The 21,363-nt window shown below is 47.7% G+C and overlaps 1 pseudogene; it reads left to right on the top strand.

Annotated features, from left to right (window-relative positions):
• The first annotated feature begins 15,937 nt into the window (after positions 1 to 15,937).
• LOC102130128 (keratin, type I cytoskeletal 18-like) lies at positions 15,938 to 18,447 on the top strand (annotated as a pseudogene).
• Positions 18,448 to 21,363: the final 2,916 nt, after the last annotated feature.

Here is a 21,363-nt window from a genome sequence, read left to right as displayed (position 1 = left end):
GGTCTCAAAGGTTATGGTATGTGAATTTAAGTAATAGTCCTGAGTTTTGATGTTGGTTCTGCCACTTCCTCTTTGTATGACCTTGGGCAAGCCTTTTGAGTCTCAGTGTCCTCACTTCAAAAAATGAGAATAATGGGGATCACAATTACAATAGTAAAACTATAATCTATAAAACATAGTGCCTCCAGGCTGCGCACGGTGGCTCACACCTGTAATCCCAGCACTTTAAAAGGCCGAGGCAGGCAGATCACCTAAGGTCAGGAGTTCAAGACCAGCCCGGCCAACATGGCGAAACCCCATCTTTACTAAAAATGCAAAAATTAGCTAGGTGTGGTGGCATATGCCTGTGGTCCTAGCTACTCGGGAGGCTGAGGCAGGAGAATTGCTTGAACCTGGGAAGTGGAGGTTGCAGTGAGCCGAGATTGTGCCATAGCTCTCCAGTCTGGACGACAGAGCAAGACTCTGTCTCAACAACAACAACGACAACAACAATAACAATAAAAATAGTGCTTTCAACATGGCGAAACCCCGTCTCTACTAAAAATACAAAAATTAGCTGGGCATGGTGGTGTGTGCCTGTAGTCCCAGCTACTCCAGAGGCTAAGGCAGGAGAGTCGCTCAAACCCAGGGGGCGGATGTTGCAGTGAACCAAGATCACACTACTGCACTCTGGCCTGGCGACAGAGCGAGACTCCATCTCAAAAAAAAGAAAAAAAAAAAAAAATAGTGCTTCCAACTCCACAGGTAGAATTCCCAAGAGAAAAAGACAGAAATGTACCTCTGAGTGTGTACAGAAGTTTTAAGTGCCGTGAAGTCATCTCATCCCTGGCTCCCTACCAAAACTTTTGGATTCTCAGAGCCGGAAGCACCCAGAGATTTTCGCACAGTGTTGCTGGTACCCTAGGATTCCTTAGAGATGTGTCAGAGTCCTAGTGAGCTGTGTTAGAGAAGAAAATTATTCTGACACATTAACATGGTAAGGAAGACTTAAATGCAGCAAAGACAGAGGGATTTCTAGTCAATGAGCAGAGTGAGGGGGTCATTGAATGGAAAATTATTAAGAGGAGACATCAGGGATAGGGGATTCTTGCTAAACCAACTTAACAGAATTTCTGCTGAAGGCAGGCCAAAGACTTAAACATCAAAGATGGGGAATGAGGAATTTGAACAGATAGTGAAGGTGTTCAAATAGCAAGCATATGGAGATTCTTGGAAAACTGACTTAGCAGGATTTTTGCTACAGTTGGACCAGGAAGGCCAAAGACAAGGCCTAAGGATGAGGCCTGGTCTAAAAGAGGGCACAGAAGAGCCTGTTTGAAGTTTGGTCAAGGACAGAGTTTTAATTGGCTTGGCTTGGGCACCTCTTCTCCCCACCTCCCATTCCTATGCATCTGATCAGCTCTGTTTGTATCTGTTTTAATTTGAATTCATGGTTCTACATTGAGTAAATAGAGAGATGTTCCATGTTCATAGAAAGAGCGTCTCAATATTGTCGAAATATCAGTTATTTCCAACTTGATCTATAGATTCAATGCAATCCCAAACAAAATTTCAGCAAGTTGGCCAGGCGCGGTGGCTCACGCCTGTAATTGCAGCACTTTGGGAGGCTGAAGCAGGTGGATCACCTGAGGTCAGCAGTTCAAGACCAGCCTGGCCAATATGGTGAAACCTCGTCTCTACTTGAAAAAAAAAAAAAAAAAAAATACATGGGCGTGGTGAAAAAAAAATAAAAAAAAAAAAACATGGGCGTGGTGTTGGGCACCTGTAATCTAAGCTATTTGGGAGGCTGAGGCAGGAGAATTGCTTGAACCCAGGAGGTAGAGGTTGCACTGAGCCAAGATTGCGCCATTGCACTCCAGCCTGGGTAATAAGAGCAAAACTCCATCTTACAAAAAAAAAAAAAAAAAAATCAGCAAGTTATTTTTCAGGTATCAGCAAACTGATTTTAAAGTTTATATGGAGAAGCAAAAGGCCCAGATTAGCCAACACAATATTAAAGGAGAAGAGCAAATTCAGAGAACTAATACTATCCAACTTCAAGCTTACTAAAAAGGATCATAACATTGTGTATTGGTGAAGGCATAGACAAATAGATCAATGGAACTGAAAAGGGGATCACAGAAATAAACTCACACAAATATAGCCAACTGGTCTTTGACAAAGGAGCACAGGTAATACAAGGGAGAAAAGATAGGCTTGTCAACAAATGGTGCTATAAAAATGGATATTCACATGTAAGATAATAATAATAATAATCTAGATGCACACCTTATACTCTCCACAAAAATTAACTCAACCTTGTTCATAAACCTAAATGTTAAATGCAAAACAATAAAACTCCTAGAAAATAACATAGAAGAAAATCTAGATGACATTGAGTTTGGTGATAACTTTTTAGATATAACACCAAGGGCTCGTGGTGGGGACTGCATGGCTATCTATAGGAAGCAACTGTTATTCAGGGGCTCAAAATGCAGGCCTGGTCTTTCCAGATCTTCTGGATATGCCTAGATCCTTTTCAAGCAGAAGCAGGAAATCTCTTTTGTTATGTCAAACCCCTTCATTTTTGAATGATGACAATTCATTAAATGTATTTAAAAGACCATATGGGTCAAAGGCAGTGGGGGGCCACCGTAACGCCTCAATGTGCCTTCTTCTGAAAAGTAGAAAGGATTTATGAATTGTGCTATAGAGATAAATGAAAACTCTTGAAGATTATGACAGTCCCAGTAAGTGAGGAGTCTTTGGTCCAAAGCAAACTCTGGCTTTTCCTTCTCCAAAACTAATGTTCAAAAACATTGAAACAAATTTAGTAACTGGGTATGCCCGAGGGGATAGATTTCAATATTCAGGCTACATCAGGCTACAAACTAGGCTTTGATCTAGACAGAAACAGGAAGAGCTTGAGAAAAGTCAAGTGAAAGTTAAGAGGCCTTTAGTTTAGGGTAGAATTAAAGCTGAACAGCAAAGGATCGAATGCTGAGGATTTCCCACTCAAACCAAAGCCAAGGGGTGAGAAATGGCAAACAATAGCAAGTCAGTCTCTGGAAGTACTGAGGAAAGTCCATAGAAATGAACCCATCAAAGAAACTTGAACATTAAGAAGAAAAGCTGGGTTGGTGTAGCCCCTAATTTAGCCAAGCAACTCCAGCAAAGCTCTAACCCACCTCATCCTGGCTCTAGGGGAGGAAGGTTCAAATCCCAGCTCCTCTATCTGGTAGCTGTTGTGATCTATGGCAGTGTTTGAATCTCACTGAACTCTGGTCTCTAGCAGACAAAACAGGAAAGATAACACCTACTGCAAGGGCTGTAATGAGAAAGAAGTGAGATAAACACCCTAACTCTCCATTGCTGCATGCTTACTGTATGGCACACAACGTCCCACTTAAGCTCATTACGTCAAGTCATCGCCATTGTCGTTGCCATCAAGATGTGTAGAAGCCCCCACATACAAGAGAAACTAAGTTAATGATAAGTGTAATGGTGCCATTTATGGCATCACTATCATTTCTATTACAGGAGATGTGCACACCTCGTAGTCCTGGGGTAGGTGGAAGCTTCTCTGAATCACATTATCAACCATCTCGGGAAGCCTGCCCTGAACAATTCTGTGACACAAGAATCATCCTGTAAAACATACATAGGCTTTCTTGTCCTTATTCTCTAACCCTTGACCATATTAAGCAGCTTGAAATGAAAATGGATTGTCCTTGTTTTGTAAGTAGATTTGAAGATTTTTCTTCCATATCTATTACCTCTCACACAGTGCTTGCCCAAGTACTGGGCACGTTAATATCTGATAAACAAATTTTGTAAAAAATAAGTTTACTGTGTTTTCCCATTCCAAAAGCAATTTAGGCTAGTTACAATGAGCTTGGAACCTATAGGCAGGCGGGAAGAAGAAATGAGCTCTGAAGGGCAGTGGGCAATGCTAAGTTGTTCAAGGGTCTTTGGAGAGCAAAATGCAAATCCCAACCTGCAAACTATATGACTGGAGGGGTGGCTGCTTTCTTTGCAAAACCCTGGCAAGTTGGAAGACATGACTTACTTGGTTTTCAACTACATCTTGCTCAGCTCAGCATCCCCTGGGTCTAGCAGAGCACCTGGCAGAAAGGAGATATTTGGTCTGAGCACAGTATCACTAACCTCCCCAGCCCAGGGTGAGTCCAGACATGTTGGGAGCAGGGGAGCTTCTGGTTGCCGTAAGAATCTGAATGTGACACTGGCAATTCATGAGCAAGAGCTCACTATGTGAGGGGCAGTCCTACACACCCAAATGCCATGAATGCTGCCCATGGAGAAATACCACAGCTAGTGAAAGTAGCAGTAAAAGGAAACCAGATGCCCAGGTGCAGAGACTCACGCCTGTAATCCCAGCACTTTGGGAGGCTGAGGTGGGTAGATCACAAGATCAAGAGATCGTGACCATCCTGGCCAACATGGTGAAACACCATCTCTACTAAAAATACAAAAGTTAGTCGGGTGTGGTGGCACGTGCCTGTAATCCCAGCTACTCAGGAGGCTGAGGCAGGGGAATGGCTTGAACCCAGGAGGTGGAAGTTGCAGTGAGCCAAGATCGTACCACTGCACTCTGACCTAGAGACAGAGTGAGACTCCATCTCAAAAAAAAAAAAAAAAAAGAGAAAGAAACCAATTAGAAAGCAATGTGCTTGACAGTAACACAGAGTTCCATGTGTCTGAATGCACGGGGTAAGTCTGGAAGATCTCACAGCCCCAAAAGTTAATAGTGGTAACCCTCTGGGCAATGGAATTAGGGGAGCTTCAGAGTCATTTTTTTTCACTTGGCAAATCTCTATTGTAATTATTTTTCCTGCAAAGATGTTTTGTGATGCATGTGATGTGATAAATAAGAAAATAAAGATTGTATTTACCGTCAGATTTTTTTTTTCCCTAGAGATAGGTATTATTTGTAAAGACAGTTGAAATATTGAAGGAAGAAATGACTGAATAGAGTGCTTAATGATCAATGGAGTAATGGATCAACTGAGGGAAACCCTTTTTAGGGGCAGCAGCACCCTCACCCTGCTCCTCATGCTTGAGCTCCCTGGGATCTGGAGGGACATAAAGAGTCCTTTATCTTTCTCCGGGTCCCACCAAGTCTCCGAGTTTCTGCAGGTGGCTTGTTAGTCACAGAGGCACAGGTGAAATGGAGAAAGCTGCTTATCAGCCTGGGCTGGTGCAGATGCTATCACTGAGGTCCAGAGCCACACAAGAGCCTCAGTCTGACCTGTGTTTCCCTCCTGTTCCCCCTCAGATCCCCCACGGCCATCTGATAAGACACATTTAGCTGTCTAGTTTGCATGGTCCTGACAATTTTCATTCAAAACATATGCAAATACTGAGGGCAGGTTGCTGAGGACAGAGGTTGTGGTGAAATGCTTCTAAACTTTTAACCAAATGATTCGATTAACCCCAAGAAGAGGAGCCTTTGATTTAGGCCTCAATTTGCATCAAAAGGACAGTTAGGCCTCTGTTCATTTCTACCTCTATTTGGCGACTTATCTCCTCTCTGGGAAAGTGGAATTAGCAACGTGACCCAGTGACTTTCCCAGAAGCACCGGGCTCATTGGTTCCTAGCGAGGTGGCCACTGAAGCCCCCTTCACTCACCAGCTAGGCTCTGTGTGAGATGGAGCCTGGGCAGGCTCCGGACAGGTTCTCAAGCCACAGGCCAGTGGTCAGAGCCAGTACTTGCCAGAAGCAGTGGCAGGGTCAGCTGGGCAGGCAAGGCATTAGCAAAAACTGCTGCACAAATCCGACTGATGAATGAACGCTCTGAAAACAGCACCTTTGGAGTGGTAACCGGATACCTTACCAAGGGAAGCCGCTGATCTCCAGGAAGGCCTTGGGGAATTCTGCAGAGGCATTTCCTGCTTCCTCACCCAGGCCTGGTGGACTCAGGCTACCTTCTTCTAATCCCAGACAGAACATCTGTTCAGACCAGTGGTCCTGGTGGCATCTGCCTAATGGGCACACAACTTGTGCGGTCACATGGGGAACTGTGTTTACAAGAATCCTGTCCCTAGTTTAATGCTCTGCTGTTGCTGTCTTGAAATTCCTAATTTTTTTTATAAGGGACTCCAGATTTTTAGTTTCTACTGGGCCCCATGGACTATATAGCCAGTCCTAGACCTAGGTTACAGCATGGCACTGACACGGTCCTCCGCAGTCCTGGGGAAGGCTGAGGTAGCTGCTATGCCTGAATTTGGCATTCAAGGCCTTTTCCAGCTTAGTTTTCTGACTGCCTTTCCAGTTATCTCCACATCCCACACTCTCCGGAACATGTGGCTTTCCGACAAAGATTCTGCCCTGCTCCGCCCTGCCTTTGCGCTTCTTATTCCCTGTGCCTGATTGACCTGTCCCTCTTATCTCCATGCAGACCCTCTCTCAGCTTTCATGACTGCAGAGGAGAATCTTTCTTTCTGAAGATTTTTTTGACATCCTGCAGGCAGGGTTAATGGCTCCATCTTCTTGACACCTCCGGTTGGAGCTCTTAGTGAATTCCAGAATGATCATGCATCTGTCTCCAAAGAGTCTTATTAAAAGTATTTAACAACTGGTATGGCAGAAGCACCAATCAGAGCCAACGGAAGGAGGCCAGGCACAGCCCCGGAGCAGGGTCCCTGCTGGATTTGGGGAATCAGGGTGCCCTCGGGGCCCGGAGTAGCAGCTGTATACCAATCATTAAGGAGTATTTCAACTTTGAAAAGCAGGTACCACTCTCCGGGTGTGGCCAGGCTGACCAGAGAGCACCCCACTCCACCATGACCCTCAGCAGGGGTCGTGTGTGGTGCCTCTCTCTATCCTGGTGTCTAAGACAGGGCTTGGCCAGAGTCAGTGCTCAGAGAAGGAGGATGGATGGACTGGGGAAAGTCTATGGTAATGGGTTTCTTCCTGGCATCCTTCACAAAGGGAGGGAATGATGAGACTGTTTGGGAAATCTGGAGACATTCATCTCTCCAGTTTTGTACATGCCATTCAAACCCACCACACACTGCACATGCCACATACTCCCCAATACACCCTCATGCCCCCTAAAGCCAGGAGCGACCCACAGGAGCCAGCGTGTGAGCCAGGTGGGCATCCGTGCTGGGTTAGGAGAATGGCCATGGGGTGGGGCTGCATGGGTGCTCTACAGGGAGAAGGGCCCTGGTGCTGGGAGGATTTGGAGAGGAAGAGAGGAGGGAGGCCGAGGGCACAAAGGAGACAATGGGGCAATGAGGCCTCATCTGGCTAGGGCAGAGAATGGGTCTTAGGAGGCCAGGGAGAAGGAAGGTACAGCCAGGCAGGTTCTCATAGCGGGAGGGAGGAGGAAACTCATATGTGGAGAACCTTCTGCGTGCCAGGCATACACTAGAGATACTACAGGTATCATCCCTGCTAATTCTTATACCTACCCCGTGAGGCAGATGTACCTCCCTTACTGCAAGGCGGATGATCCTCTTGTTTCACAAATCAGGCTCAGACTGATGAAGTGACCTGCCCAGGGCTCCACAGCTAGGGAATGGAGCCCAGGTGCAGACCCAGGTCTGCAGGATTCCAAATCCCCTGTTATGTCCCCCTTGCTGTCCATCTGGTAAAAAGGTGTGTCTTTTGGCCTTTATTCCCACCCTGCACTGAGCCACACTTCTTGTCTTCCTAAAGGATGCACCTGAACAGCCCATCCTCCCTTTTTACATTTCCATGAACTCTAGCTGGGAAAGCGTGGGCACTCGATGCAGAGCGTGGGATCGAGGCCAGCTCCAGGCTTCTCAGCCTCAGCACTACCGACACTTGCAGCCAGACCATTCTTCAGTATGAGGAGCTGCCCTGTGCCTTGTAGGATGTTTAGCATCTGTCTTAGTCCATTCGGCTGCAATACAAAAACACCATACAGCTCGTGGCTTCTAAACAACAGAAATGTATTTCTCCCAGTTCTGGAGGATAGAGGTCTGAGATCAGGGTGCCAGCAGGGTCAGGTTCCTACGAGTACCCTCTTCGGGGTTGCAAACTACTGACTTCTCTTTGTATCCACACATGGTGGAGAGAGAAAGAGAACACTCTGGCCCCTTCTTATAAGGGCACTAGTGGCAATTATGAGGGCTCCCCTTCATGACCTAATCACCTCCAAAAGGCCCCACCTCCTAATGCCATCACATGAGGGGTTAGGATTTCAACATAGGAATTCTGGGGGGACACAAGCATTCAGTCCCTAGCAACAGCATCCCTGGCTTCTGCCCACTAGATGCAAGCAGTACCTTCCCTTTATAAACCCAGTTGTGACAACCCAAAATGTCTCTAGACATTGCCAAATGCCCTCTGGAGGGAAATTCACTCTCAGTTGAGAACTGCTGGGCTGGATAGATAGCTGGTTGGGAGGACGCAGAGGGGATTTCCAAGTCTTTGTCTCCTTCTACAAAGATGTGTCAGCTCTCACGTAAGCACCTGTCCTTCTGGCCTAGGTGCTGAGGGGTCAGGCCGAGTGGCAGGGGCTGGCCAACATGACCTCTGGAGGGCCTTCTGCATGGGCCCAGCGGATCTGGCAGGGGGCCAGTCCCGCCCTCCCCCGGGGGTGACTGGGGTCCCATAAAGCCACTTTGTCCGACAGCTCCCTTCCGCCAGTATCCCCAGGACGTGCAGACCCAAGGGCCAATTATAAAAATGAAAAATCCAGGTCTCGGCCTCAAATGAGTAGTTTCTTTTGGCACTTTGATTCTCTTGTAATAAGTGCCTAGTCACCAAGGAATCCCAGGAATGTGGCCTTGATAATGAAAATAGGCGCCTGGCCCGGAGGGGCCCACTCACTGGACTGGCAGGCAGGCCTGAGCAGGTAGCCTCCAAATCTCAAGCAGCAATTCCCCTGCTGGGCAGGGACACTTGCTGAAATTGGCTGTCCCCACTCGGCCCTGGGACTGTTTTCACATCGCTGTTTCCAGCTACCTGGCTGCAGCACCCGCCTCCTGAAGAAAGCAAGAATCCCTATGAATGTCTGGCTCCATATCAGGAAAAACAAAACTTAATCCAGCCTCCAACCTAACATTTTTTATTGTTTACTATTTCATTTAATATCCCAACAATGATACTATTATTATTCCCATTTTACAGACAAAGTAGTTGAGGCACAGAGAGGTTAAGTCACTTGCACAAAGGCTCAAAGCTGGAAAGTAGAGTTGCTGATATCTGAACCTGGGCAGCTATCTTTGGAGTTGGTGCTCTTAAGAATTGGGATTACAGGCTTGAGCTGCTGAGGCGGGTGGATCACTTGAAGTTAGGAGTTCGAAACCAGCCTGACCGGCATGGCGAAACCCTGTCTCTACTAAAAATACAAAAATTAGCCAGGCATGGTGGCAGGTGCCTATAATCCCAGCTACTCGGGAGGCTGAGGCAGGAGAATCGCTTGAACCCGGGAGGCAGAGGTTGCAGCGAGCCGAGATTATGCCACCGCACTCCAGCCTGGGCCATAGAGCAAGACACCATCTCAAAAAAACAAAACTGCACTTCTACTGCAAAGTGACCAAGGTATTTGGGCCCTCAGGGCTAAAACCTTACTATATCCTGTAAAAAGCAAGGATCTTGGAAGAATTGAGGAAGAAGAAGTGCTACTTGTCTGGCCTGGTCAGGGAAGCCCACCTTCTTTGGGGCTCCTCCTGAGGCCCTGAATCTTTTGTTTTACTACAAAACAGCATGTCCCAATTTCAGGATGCTAATCCCCAGAAATCAGTAGAATGAGGTTGTTTAGGGCACCGGCTTGAGTCCCGAGGGACTAGAGATTCAAGACCACCTCTGCTAACCAATGTGTGCCGTCAGGCAAGTGACGGAACACATCAGCGTCCTCATCTGTAAAGTGGAGAGGACAATACTGACTTCATAGCATCGTGACACTTAATGAGAGAGTGAACATAAAGCCTACCATCCGGGGGCTCTGCAGACTTCTTGACTACCATTTTGATGAATGATGTGGGGGATCACCTAATGCCCTTGGAAGTGAGATGCCATCACGTCACCTAGGGCAGGTTGCCAAACTTCTCTGGGACTCAGTTGGCTCACCCGTAATATAGAGGCAAGAAGGAGATCCCATTTCAGGGCTCAGGGCTGGAAGTGGAATATGCAGGGAGCGTCAGGGGTGATAATGGCAAGTACAAAGGCTCAGAGGTGAAAACAGCATTGGCTGGCTCAGGATTCCAGGCAGTTCGGGATACACAGAGAGGGATGGCAGGTGGGCCGTAGCTGAGACTACAAGATGGGCAGGCTCCAATTCTGAGGCTGAAATCCTCTCCTGGCTTCTGAAGCCCAGGGATGTTGGAGGGAAAAGAAGTTCCGACACCAGCTGAAATGATTGTTGACTGTGCCCTTTTGTTCCCAGCACCCCTGGGGCTTAGAGCTGGGTTCTCAGAGGACTGAAGGTTAGCAGAGGGAAGGAAACAGCTTGGCTGGACTGGGAGGAAGATAATTCGAGGGTGCAAGGCCCCAGGGCAGTACCTCCTCCTCCTCCTCTGTACTCTGGTCCCTTCTCACACACACACACACCATTATGTGGCACTCACAGTGGGCTGATTGTGAGCGCCAAGGACCCAGTGCAGGGGCCGGGCTGGAGCAAAATTCTACTAATAATGGCCACTCTTCATTAAGGGCTTGCTGCACACCAGCTGCGAGGCTAAGGACTTCCCCAGCTTTATCTCACTTAATCCTTACCAGGCTCTGCAAGGTATGGATGATGCTCCCTCTTTCATGAGGAACTAAGGTTCAGAGAGGCTGAGCACTCTGCTCAAGGTCACACAGCTGCCAAGCAGCAAACCAGGGTCCAGCCACGGGTAATCCAATCCCAAGGCCTTCACTAATGTGCTCTCTGTAGCTCTTTCAAATGTCTATTCCCCTTAAACAGGCAATGGAAGTAGGGTGGAAACCCCAAAATCCCCTTTTCAAGCTCCCTTAAGAGTTGATCCCTCTTCAAGTCCAGTTAGTTCAACATTTAAATGAGTGATTTCCATAGACACTGTTTTTTACATTCAATACTCTAAGATATGTCACCTATCTGAAGATGCACCATTGGTTTAATGATGCCTTTCAGAGAGGAAATGTAAAGGAAGAGCACATTAGTGTAATGGACTCGGATTTCTCCCACTTTACATCATGGGAACGTGAGCATCTTAGAGTGGAGGAAATGTTGGGTCAGACTCTGTGTTAAACACCAGCGACAAAATATGAAGAATAAGACTCATGGGCAAATTCATGCTCCAGCTCTTCTTTCAAGTAGCCAATACATTTGGTATCTACTTTTTATTAAAATGTCATTTACATAGAGTGTCATCCACACATATTAACTGAGTTACTTCATATCTCTACACCCATGTAGCCACCATCTTGTCAATGAATATTTATTAAGCACTATTTTTCAAAGGCCAGAAATACAATTGGGAGCATCATTAGCAAGGCCTCCTCCCGCAATGCAGTGGAAAGTGCAGGGAGGCAGAAAGATCAAGCACGCAAAGACGTCCACAAAATTATTGCAATTGTGCTGGTATCATAAGAAAACCACGCGGTGCACAGAGATCAAGAAGAAAGGAGCTTCCATTTTAAATAGGGTGGTCAGGGAGAGTCTGTCTTGTACAGGAAGCTGGAACCTGAAAAATCAAAGTGTGGTGTCCCCAGGGAAAAACATCCCAGGCAGAGAGAACAGAAGGTGTGAAGTTGCTGAGAAGGCAGACAGCTGGCATTAGAGAAGACTCATGTAACTGGTGGACATGGGCAATGGTGAGAAGCACCTAGAGAGATGGGCACTGGCCAAGTCAGCCGAACACGTGGGGGCACTGGGATTTGCTTCTCTGCCAGGTGTGTGCCATAGAGGCATTGGTGTTATGGGCAGCAGAACAGAGAAGATTTCATGAGGTGTTCACTTCCCACTGCCAGGTCAGCTGGACGTGGGAAGGGCATTCCAGGGAGGGCTCTGGGTGTCCGAGGGCACAGTGGTAGGAAGCAATGATGCTTGTTCAAGTGCCTCCCCAGCGCCCTGCATGGCTGGAACCTAGAGGAAAAGGGTACACAGAGGGGAGCTGGGTGGGCAGTGTGAACAGTGACGCAGAAGAGGCACCCACAGACCTGTCCCTGGTGGGCACGAAGGGAGTTCAGATATTATCCAGAAAGCAATGCTTCAGAAAGATCCTCCGTGCAGTATTTAAAGTGAATTGGAGACATCACAGACGTGGCATAGGATGAATCCCCAGAGGCACCAGGGGATCTCTGAAAACTGCAGTGGGTAGGTGTCCTGTGAGCATCACAGTGTGTGCAAAGAGTCCCATAGCACCTGTGCCTGTTCCTGCTGCCCTATTTGACGAAAGGTGCTGTGTTTCATTTTGAGATCCATGGTGCCTGGACATAGCAGGTGCCCAGGAATAACTGAATGAGTGGATTCCCATCTCACATGTGCTCCTACCATCTCCTCTCCCCAGTCCATCCCCAGACACAGTGTCTCCTCCCTGAAAGCACTCAACACCCCAGATGCCCAGCCCCCCACCTCACCCGGGTGTACACAAAACCCTTACTGGTCACAGCGTTTAGACACACTTCTGCTCAAATCTTGGCTGTGTTGCGTGCTTGCAAGGTAGTGAACCTCTCTGAAGCTCAATTTCCCTATTCTCTTAAGTGGGGGTAATAATAGTGCGAACTCCCAAGGTTGTGGAGAAGATTCAACAAGTGAATGCAGACTTCCTGGCCACAGTGAGCTCTTGTTAGGAGAGTAAGATGGCAGGGGGAGCTGTAGGCCTTCCCCGTCCAGTCCTGGCCTGCCACTGCCACCCATAACAGAATAGAATCCACCGGAAAGGCAGAAGCACAGGCTGTGGACATCGGTATATGATATTTGTGTCTCCTGTGTCTAGTACTACAGGTTGGCGGTTTTTCCAAACCTGGTATTAATCTGCAAATCAATCCAAGTGATATAATGAGAATGGGACTATCTATATACCCCCAGAAGCCAGGACTCAATCAAATGCTTCTATTTTTGAAAGAAGCACTCTAAACAACTTTTCTTAGGACTATATTAAGACTAACAGGCTGGTCACTCCTCACCATCACTTCCTGCAAGTCCTTGAAAGTCTCCCTGGCCTGAAGTGAGTGACCCAAAATGTGTGGGTCTTCCTTGGGCCAGTAGGGGCACCCAGGGCTGAGCTGTGGTCACCAGGGATCCAGTGCTGGGAGAGAAGGTGGATCCTCATGTGACTTTTGCATACAAGTCATATGAAGTGTCAAATGATGGACTGGTGCTAAAACCCTCAAGGCTGGGCCCCCAGCTCATCCAAATACATGTGCACATTATAGACAGAGACATTTAAGAGTCCTTTGGGATGAGAGAGGCAGGGTTTAAATATCAACCTTGCCCCTTATTTGCCACCTGATTTTGAAATATCAGTTGGGATTAAGGTAATGTGCAAATTAAAAGAGGTCTCAAATAATAGTGACTAAATAAAATAGACATTAATGTCTGACGGGCAACAGTCCATGACCGATATGGCAGTCCTTAGTGCCAGAAACCCGGGCTCTGCCCTGCATAGATCTTTCCAAAGATCTTGCACCTCACAGAGCAAGATAGCTGCTGAAACTCCAGCCCTTATGCTCACATTCTAGCAGGCAGAAAGAAGTAAGGAACAAGAAGGGAAAGTCTTCCCCTCCTAGCTCCTTTTAAGGACACTTCCTGGAACTGTATACATCATAGCAACCCAAACCCCCTTGGCCAGCCTTAATCACATGACCACATGTGGATGCAAGGGAGCTTAGGAAAGGTCATTATTCTGGTTGGCCATGTTTCCAGATAAGAATCAGAGAGTCTAGACCTAAGGAACAAGGAAGATCATGTATTGAGGGACAGCTGGCAGCTTCTGCCATCATGGGGCAAAATCACATCCTTTCTGATCTCTGCTTTTTCAATCTGTAAAATGGGATGAATAATAGTATTCATAGAGTCATTACGATAATTAACTGAGATTCTGTAATATACCAAGGACACTATCTGGACTATGGTGAGCATGCATTATCTTTCAAGAGATACATTCTTGTGACTCATTGCTCTCACCTTTGATCTGCAATAAGAACCAGTAGAATTGCCGTTTCAAAACTCATCTCAGGCTGATTTAATGTCATGTTATCTTAATGGCAATACCTGGTTTGCAAGGGGGACAGGGAGGGAACTCACAGGGGCACCACTGCGGGGTTGCCATTGTCCTTCTTTTACAGATCAGCACAGTGAGGTGCACAAATGTAAAAGACAGATGCAAGGTTACCTAGTTAAGAGAAAAAGCTAGACTTTGAGCCTGGTCTTCTCTCGAGCCTGGGCACCTAACACTGCATTATACTGCCAGTCTTCTGTGAATACCATGGGCAAGCATCCTTTTGCCCAGGAGATTCCAATGGGAAAGACTTCTCTTGGAAGGCATGTTTCATGCTGCAGGAACTTTCATAGCCAACCCCGTGGGCCTTAGCAGGATGCTGCCCAAACACCCCCCAGCTGCAGATGAGCTCGGGCGCCACATTCAGTATTCTCTGGGGAAGCCTGCAGCCCCTAGGCCATGGTGGGAGGCTACACCTCCCAGCGGGATGGGGGTCTTCTAGTGGTCAGCAGCCACCATGCTTCTTGGCACACAGTGCTGCAGTGCAGGTTTACTCCAGTCTCAGCCTGAGTTTGTGTGGGTAATTGCTCAGCATTATTCTTAAGATGTGACATCACAGGGCCTTACTTTTTCACAATTGCTACCTGTGGGTGCTGGTGCTGTGGCTGAAGTTCCGGGTTGGCTGAGATACCCAGAAGGAACCACAATTGCTCAGGGGCCTTCCACCTACAGGAGCCAAGGAAGCCAAGCCAAGGAGCTCTGCCAAGCCTGGCACCAACTCTGTCCACGAGGAGGGTTTGGTGAGCTCTGGACACTCATGCGCCATGAGACCTCAGCCCAAATGCAGAGGGTGCAGGACCAGACTTTCTTTGCAGTTGTGGCCTGGGAAGCTCTGAAAGACCTGCAGGGCAGTGGGTTAGAGGGACTGTAGGGGTATGGAAAGAAAGATCTGCTTCTGAGAGTCCTTCCTTGGGCTCTTGTCCTCAACTATCTCCTGGTGGCTCAGCCTGACTGAAGAATAAGGTGCCAGGAGGGGGAGGGAAGAGGAGTCCGAGGGAATTGGGGAAAGCTGAGGCTGAAGCATCCACCAGGATACCATTGTGTGTGTGTGTGTGTGTGTGTGTGTGTGTATGAGAGAGAGAGAGAGAGATTTAGGCAGAATTTGATGCTGCAGCCTTGGGGCAGGGAGACATCTCCTATATGCTATGATGTACACCCACAGTCCCTGGCTTCTAGAGCTGGTCATGCTTCTGAACTGTGGGACAATTTCTATCCAAAGCCAACCTTGGTCTGGGCTTACCTACTCCTTCTGTGCCCCCCATCCCACCTCCTTTCTGTGCCCTGCAACCACTCTGGCCAGCACTCATCAATATGTCTTCTCTGACCTGATTAAACTGCAAACTCCTTGAAGGCAGAGGCCATGTCTTATACCTGAGTCCACTGCATTAGCGCAGCACCTTGCATGTAGTAGCAGTGACTCAACGATGGCAAAAGAATAAATTCTCATCTGGAGGCTGTTCCAGTGTCATGTATATCTCTCTTCACCCTCACCCTGTAGACCCTCTGGCAGACCACATACCCTTGTAGGACAGGGGTGCTGACAATCTTTGGTACAAAGCAGGCCTGGGGCTGACTGGTGGTTCTGACATTTACATGCAATTGTTTACAAAAAAAAGTTGTGATTGATTGATAGTGTCATTCACTTATATTTTTTTCTTCACTTGCCCATTCATTGAATTTTCATGGGGTGCCTATGTACCCAGGCTCAGGGGCTGGTGCTGGGTTCACACAAGAGAGTACAGGCTATGATCACTGCTTGGAATGAATTCACCATCGGAAAATGACCACACAGCACATCTCAAGGGCAGCAACTGCAGGCTATGAGAGGAGCAGGGCAGGGACACCTAACCCAACAGGGAGAGGAGCATGTGGCGTCTTGCTGGACATGGCAGCTGAGCTGAGCATGGACAATGTGTGAGAATCATCCAGAATGAGGCTGGCAGGGAGAAGACAACATGGGAACAGGGTCTGTTCACTCCTGTCAGGGCAGCCCTGGAGTCCAGTGTATGACAGGGCAGAGCTGTCCCAGTAGAACAATTCTTCGGCGCTCTGGCTGGGAATTGGGTATTTTTCCTCCATGACTTTTGAGCATCCAGGCTCCCTGCTCATCTGGTTCTTGCCATAAATAGTTCACCTTGTACCAGGTTGAAATGAGGCCTCCCTCCTCAACTGCCCCCATTCCTCCCCTCTTTCCTCCTGGTTTGGCACATACGTCCTTCAGGGAGCCTGAGGCAAGTAGGGAGGGGCCTGAGGGAGGCAGGAAGGATGGTGTGGACAGCCACAGCAACCTGGTTGCTAGGCTCTCCTCGTCCACAGAAATCCATGCCTGTCAAATGCAAGCTTAGGTGCTCTACCTTGCTGTTCCCACCTGTAAAATGGGGGTTAGATAACCACACTTCAATTAAATGCAATCTAACACCTATTTATTGAGCTCCTTTTATGTGCTAGGTACTAGGTTAGTTTTTGGGGGGACAGAAGTGAACACAGACATAGTTTCTACCCCACTGAGGTCTCAGTTTATCTTCTAGCTCACTGCTTGGTCAAATCCTATCATCTTTCAGCTTAAATGTTTCTTCCTCAAAGGGGCTTCCTGACCTCTGATGGACAGTAGAGCCTTGTTTCTCTCTGGTAGTGCTCCTTCTTCCCATTAGAGTTGTAGTTATATCTTGATTTTGGTTGAATATCCTTACAATCCTGTCTCATTCAGTAGGCCATGTCCCATGGGACATTAGCTTAATATTTCATTTCTTGAGCTTGGCACATAACTGATCAAGCTAAAACATACTTGTTGAAAAAAAACGAAAGAATTGGGGAAGACAGATGTTAAATATGTGATTTCGAGTGGGAGGAATGTTCTCTCTACAAAAGAAACTTCCCTCGGGCTGCTTCCCTTTAGGATCTCCTGAGGTTATGTTCTTACCAGTGGTGCTGCTAGCTTCTTCTTTAGGGCAGGGACTATGTCTTATGGGACCCAGCAAGGTGTCTGGAAGAGTCAGTATTCAGAATACTAACTGAATGCCACCATGTGCCAGACACCATGTTAGGCCCTTTCTGATACATTCTCTCTTTTAGTTTTCAGTAAATGGTCCCTTGCACAGTTGAGATACTGAGGGTTTTCCATAACTGGCACTCCATAGAAGTTTATAGTTGATGAAATCACTAGGGTTGATCTAGTCTCGAGATTATAAAAGGCTTGGTCGGCAAAGCCTGAATCCTGTCCTCTTGCTCTCCTTCCCAGACTGCATGAGCTTCAACACTCTCTCCACCTTCTCTACCAACTACCAGTCCCTGGGCTCCATCCAGACTCCCAGCTACGGTGCCCGGCCGGTGAGCAGCGCAGCCAGCATCTATGCAGGTGCTGGGGGCTCAGGCTCCCGGATCTCTATGTCCACCAACTTCCAGGGCAGCTTGAGGTCTGGGGACCCGGTTGCGGGGATGGCCAGGGGTCTGGTGAGAATGGGAGGCATCCACAGTAAGAAGGAGACCATGCAAAGCCTGAACGACCGCCTGGCCTCCTATCTGGACAGAGTGAGGAGCCGGAAGACTGAGAACCGGAAGCTGGAGAACAAAATCGGGGAGCATCTGGAGAAGAAGGGACCCCAGGTCCCATTACTGGGGCCATTACTTCAAGACATTGAGGACCCGAGGGCTCAGATCTTCGCAAATGCTGTGCACAATGCCTGCATCATTCTGCAGATCGACAATGCCTGTCTTGCTGCTGATAACTTTAGAGTCAAGTATGAGACAGGGCTGGTCATGTGCCAATCCGTGGAGAGCGACATCCGTGGGCTCCACTAGGTCACTGATGACACCAATGTCACTGGGCTGCAGCTGGAGACAGAGATCGAGGCTCTCAAGGAGGAGCTGCTCTTCATGAAGAAGAACCACAAAGAGGAAGTAAAAGGACTGCAAGCCCAGATTGCTAGCTCTGGGTTGACCACGGAGGTGGATGTCCCCAAATCTCAGAACCTTGCCAAGATCATGGCAGACACTGGGTCCAGTACAAGGAGCTGGCTCAGAAGAACCGAGAGGAGCTGGACAAGTACTGGTCTCAGCAGATTGAAGAGAGCACCACAGTGGTCACCACGCAGTCCGCCAAGATTGAAGCTGCTGAGGTGACACTCAACAGAGCAGAGACATACACTCCAGTCTTTGGAGATCGACCTGGACTCTATGAGAGATCTGAAGGCCAGCTTGGAGAACAACCTGAGGGAGGTGGAGGCCCGCTACACCGTGCAGATGGAGAAGCTCAGTGGGATCCTGCTGCACCTGGAGTCAGAGCTGGCATAGACCCGGGCAGAGGGGCAACTTCAGGCCCAGGAGTACCAGGCCCTGCTGAACATCAAGGTCAAACTGGAGGCTGAGATGGCCACCTACCGCCGCCTGCTGGAAGATGGTGAGGAATTCAGTCTTGATGATGCCCTGGACAGCAGCAACTCCAACTAAACCACCGAAAAGACCACCACCCACCAGACAGTGGACGGCAAAGTGGTGTCTGAGACCAGTGACTCTGAAGTTCTGAGACATTAACCCAGGAGAAGCAGGGTCCACTTTGGGGAGCAGGAGGCCAATAAAAATTTCAGAGAGCAAAAATAAATAAATAAATAAATAAATGAAAGGCCTGCATTTCATGGGCCAACATCTTTTTTTGTGTGTGCATCAACTAATTTGAGCACTACGCTGAGAAAGATTCTGTGGCTGTAGTGGGCTGGAGGTGACCCCCAAGACATATGTCCATGCTCTAACCCTTGAAGCCTGTGAATGGGACCTTATTTGAGTTTAAGAATTGGAAGATGTGAAAACTCGCATTTGCAGATGTAACTAAGTTAAAGATCTTGGGATGCGCTTATCTGGGTTACCTAGGTGGGCCCTAAAATCAATGACAAACGTCCTTTTAGGAAACGGAAGAGGAGAAGACATGGACACAGAGAAGGGGAGAAGGCCATGTGATGACAGAGACAGAGATGGGAGTTATCAGCCACGAGCCAGAATTCCATGAGCCACCAGAAGCTGGAAGAGGCCAGGAACAACTCCCCCGGAGCCTTCGGAGGGAGCTTGGCTCTGTTGACACCTTGGTTTTAGACATCTGGCCTTCAGAACTATGACAGAATAAACTTCTGTGTTTCAAGCCACCCAGTTTGTGGCAATTTGTTAAGGCAGATGTAGGAAACTAATCCAGTGGCCTCTCAGCTTGGTGGGAAGCAGAGCCCTGGTAGATTCTATGCCTGCGTGGGCAAGGGAGGCCACATGGCAGGGCGTGTGCTGGGGATCGGATGCCTTTGACTTGGATCTACCAGGTCTTCTGGCTGGGGCTTCCTCTGTGTAAACAGACACCAGATCACTCCATCACCGAGTGATTCAGCATTAAATGGTGCATAGATGGAGCAGGATAGGGTTCCTTTGTGGGAGTGGGAGCAGCAGTGTGGGGAGCAGTGGCAGCACTAGTAGCTTTGTCATCATTGACTGAATAATAATGAAAGGGGAAAACATTTGGGGAACTTGGGGAAAGTAAAGACAGTGGCTGGTCATCTTTTTCATCCCCTGGCCTGCTGCCTATAGGTAGGACCACTGTGAGTTGTGAGTCATCCAGGAAGATGGCGGGGAAGTCATCCTGGCAAGGGGTTCTGCTTCTGTTGGAGTCGCCCATTCCAAGGTTTAACAACCCTTCCCATCAGGGCTTCCCCATCACATTTGAGCTATTCACTGCCCCATTTGAACCTTGGTTTTCCTGCCCAATCTACAGCCAAATATCAACCAAATCCCATCCATCATGTAACAAAAGGGAGACCAGGGTGGAGACAAGCAGTCCAGGACGCTGACTCATATCCTTTCTTGCTGTGTGATTTTGGAGAACTTCTCATCACTGATCCTTAGTTTTCTCATCTGCAAAATGGGAAGAAATTAACAATGCCTATTCCAAGAAGTTGCTTTGAGGATTCAACTAGATCATAGGTATAAACAAGGCCAGTTCATACATTTAATAACTGCAAAATGTTCAATTTAAAAGCAAATCTTTGAGATGAACAAAATAAAGCAAGCAAAATTAGCTGTGTCATTGAATTCCCGACCCTTTAGCCTTTCCTCATGGGTTTTCTTTAGTAATCACTGTTTATTGAGCACTGACTGTGTGCCAGACACCTTCCGTGTCATCTCATTCAGTCCTCGCAACAGCCCAGTGAAGTCGGTACTATTGTTATACCCACTTAACAGGTGAGGAAACAGAGGAGAGTGACTTGCCTAAGGCAAAGTATTAAATGGAAGATCCATCTCTTAGCTATCACATGACTGAGTATCTGCACAGAACACTCCTCTCCTAGTGCTCCTTTGCTGTCTTGGTTTGGAAAGTGGACCCCAGTGAATCCCCTAAGACCACAGACTCTTTGAGAAAAGGGAACGCAATCCTGTGTTCTTACACCCCAAGCACTGGTGTGAGAGTCTCATGCAGGATAAGTAACACTGTGCAGAAATCATGAATAAGTGAGTCAATAAATTAATAAATAATGGAGAGTTTTTAGAAGACAACTTTATACTAAGATGAGGGACATTGACACTATCGTCTACCTTCCTGTGTGACACTGTGTGTGACAGCTCTTTCCTCTGTAAAATGGGTACAATAATATGCTCTCTGCCCTGTCATGGAGACTGTCAAGGGACTGTTCAGCTTGAATACAGCCAGATGACGTGGTTTTTGCCCACGTCTGTATCTCCATCAGTGACTGGGTCAAGGGACTGTTCAGCTTGAACAAAGCCAGATGACGTGGCTTTTGTCCAAGTCTATATCTGCATCAGTGACCAGCGTAGAGTACGTATTCCAAGGTTATTTGCTGAATGAGTAAATGATTCAGAACATTTTTCCCCCAGCCATTTCTAAGTTATTAAAAGCTGCAAACCCAACTTTCCATTGGATACACAATGAAGAGGTGGAGTTGTCCTGGTTTGGAGCAGGCTTCTCCCCCATCCTATAGGAATTAGCTGAAAACTGTGGTTTGGTTAGGGCTGGCCCTTCAGTTGGAGCCATGTTTATACATTCACTTGCTGGAGCCTAGAGAGGGTTAAACCTTGGGCAGCATGACCTGAGTGTTCTCCAACCCTGCCTTGCCCCATTACCTTGCCTCCAGCTGAGATTAGGCCATTAGTTTACTCATAAACAGGTGGCACACTTCACCTGTGTGTCTGGAGATAAGGGCCACTTTGAAGCTGTAGCTC

The sequence above is a fragment of the Macaca fascicularis genome, chromosome 6 (genome assembly GCF_037993035.2).
Source record: "Macaca fascicularis isolate 582-1 chromosome 6, T2T-MFA8v1.1".
NCBI lineage: Eukaryota > Metazoa > Chordata > Mammalia > Primates > Cercopithecidae > Macaca > Macaca fascicularis.
The sequence above is the reverse complement of the archived record's forward strand: the minus strand, read 5'-3'. Positions and strand labels throughout refer to the sequence as shown.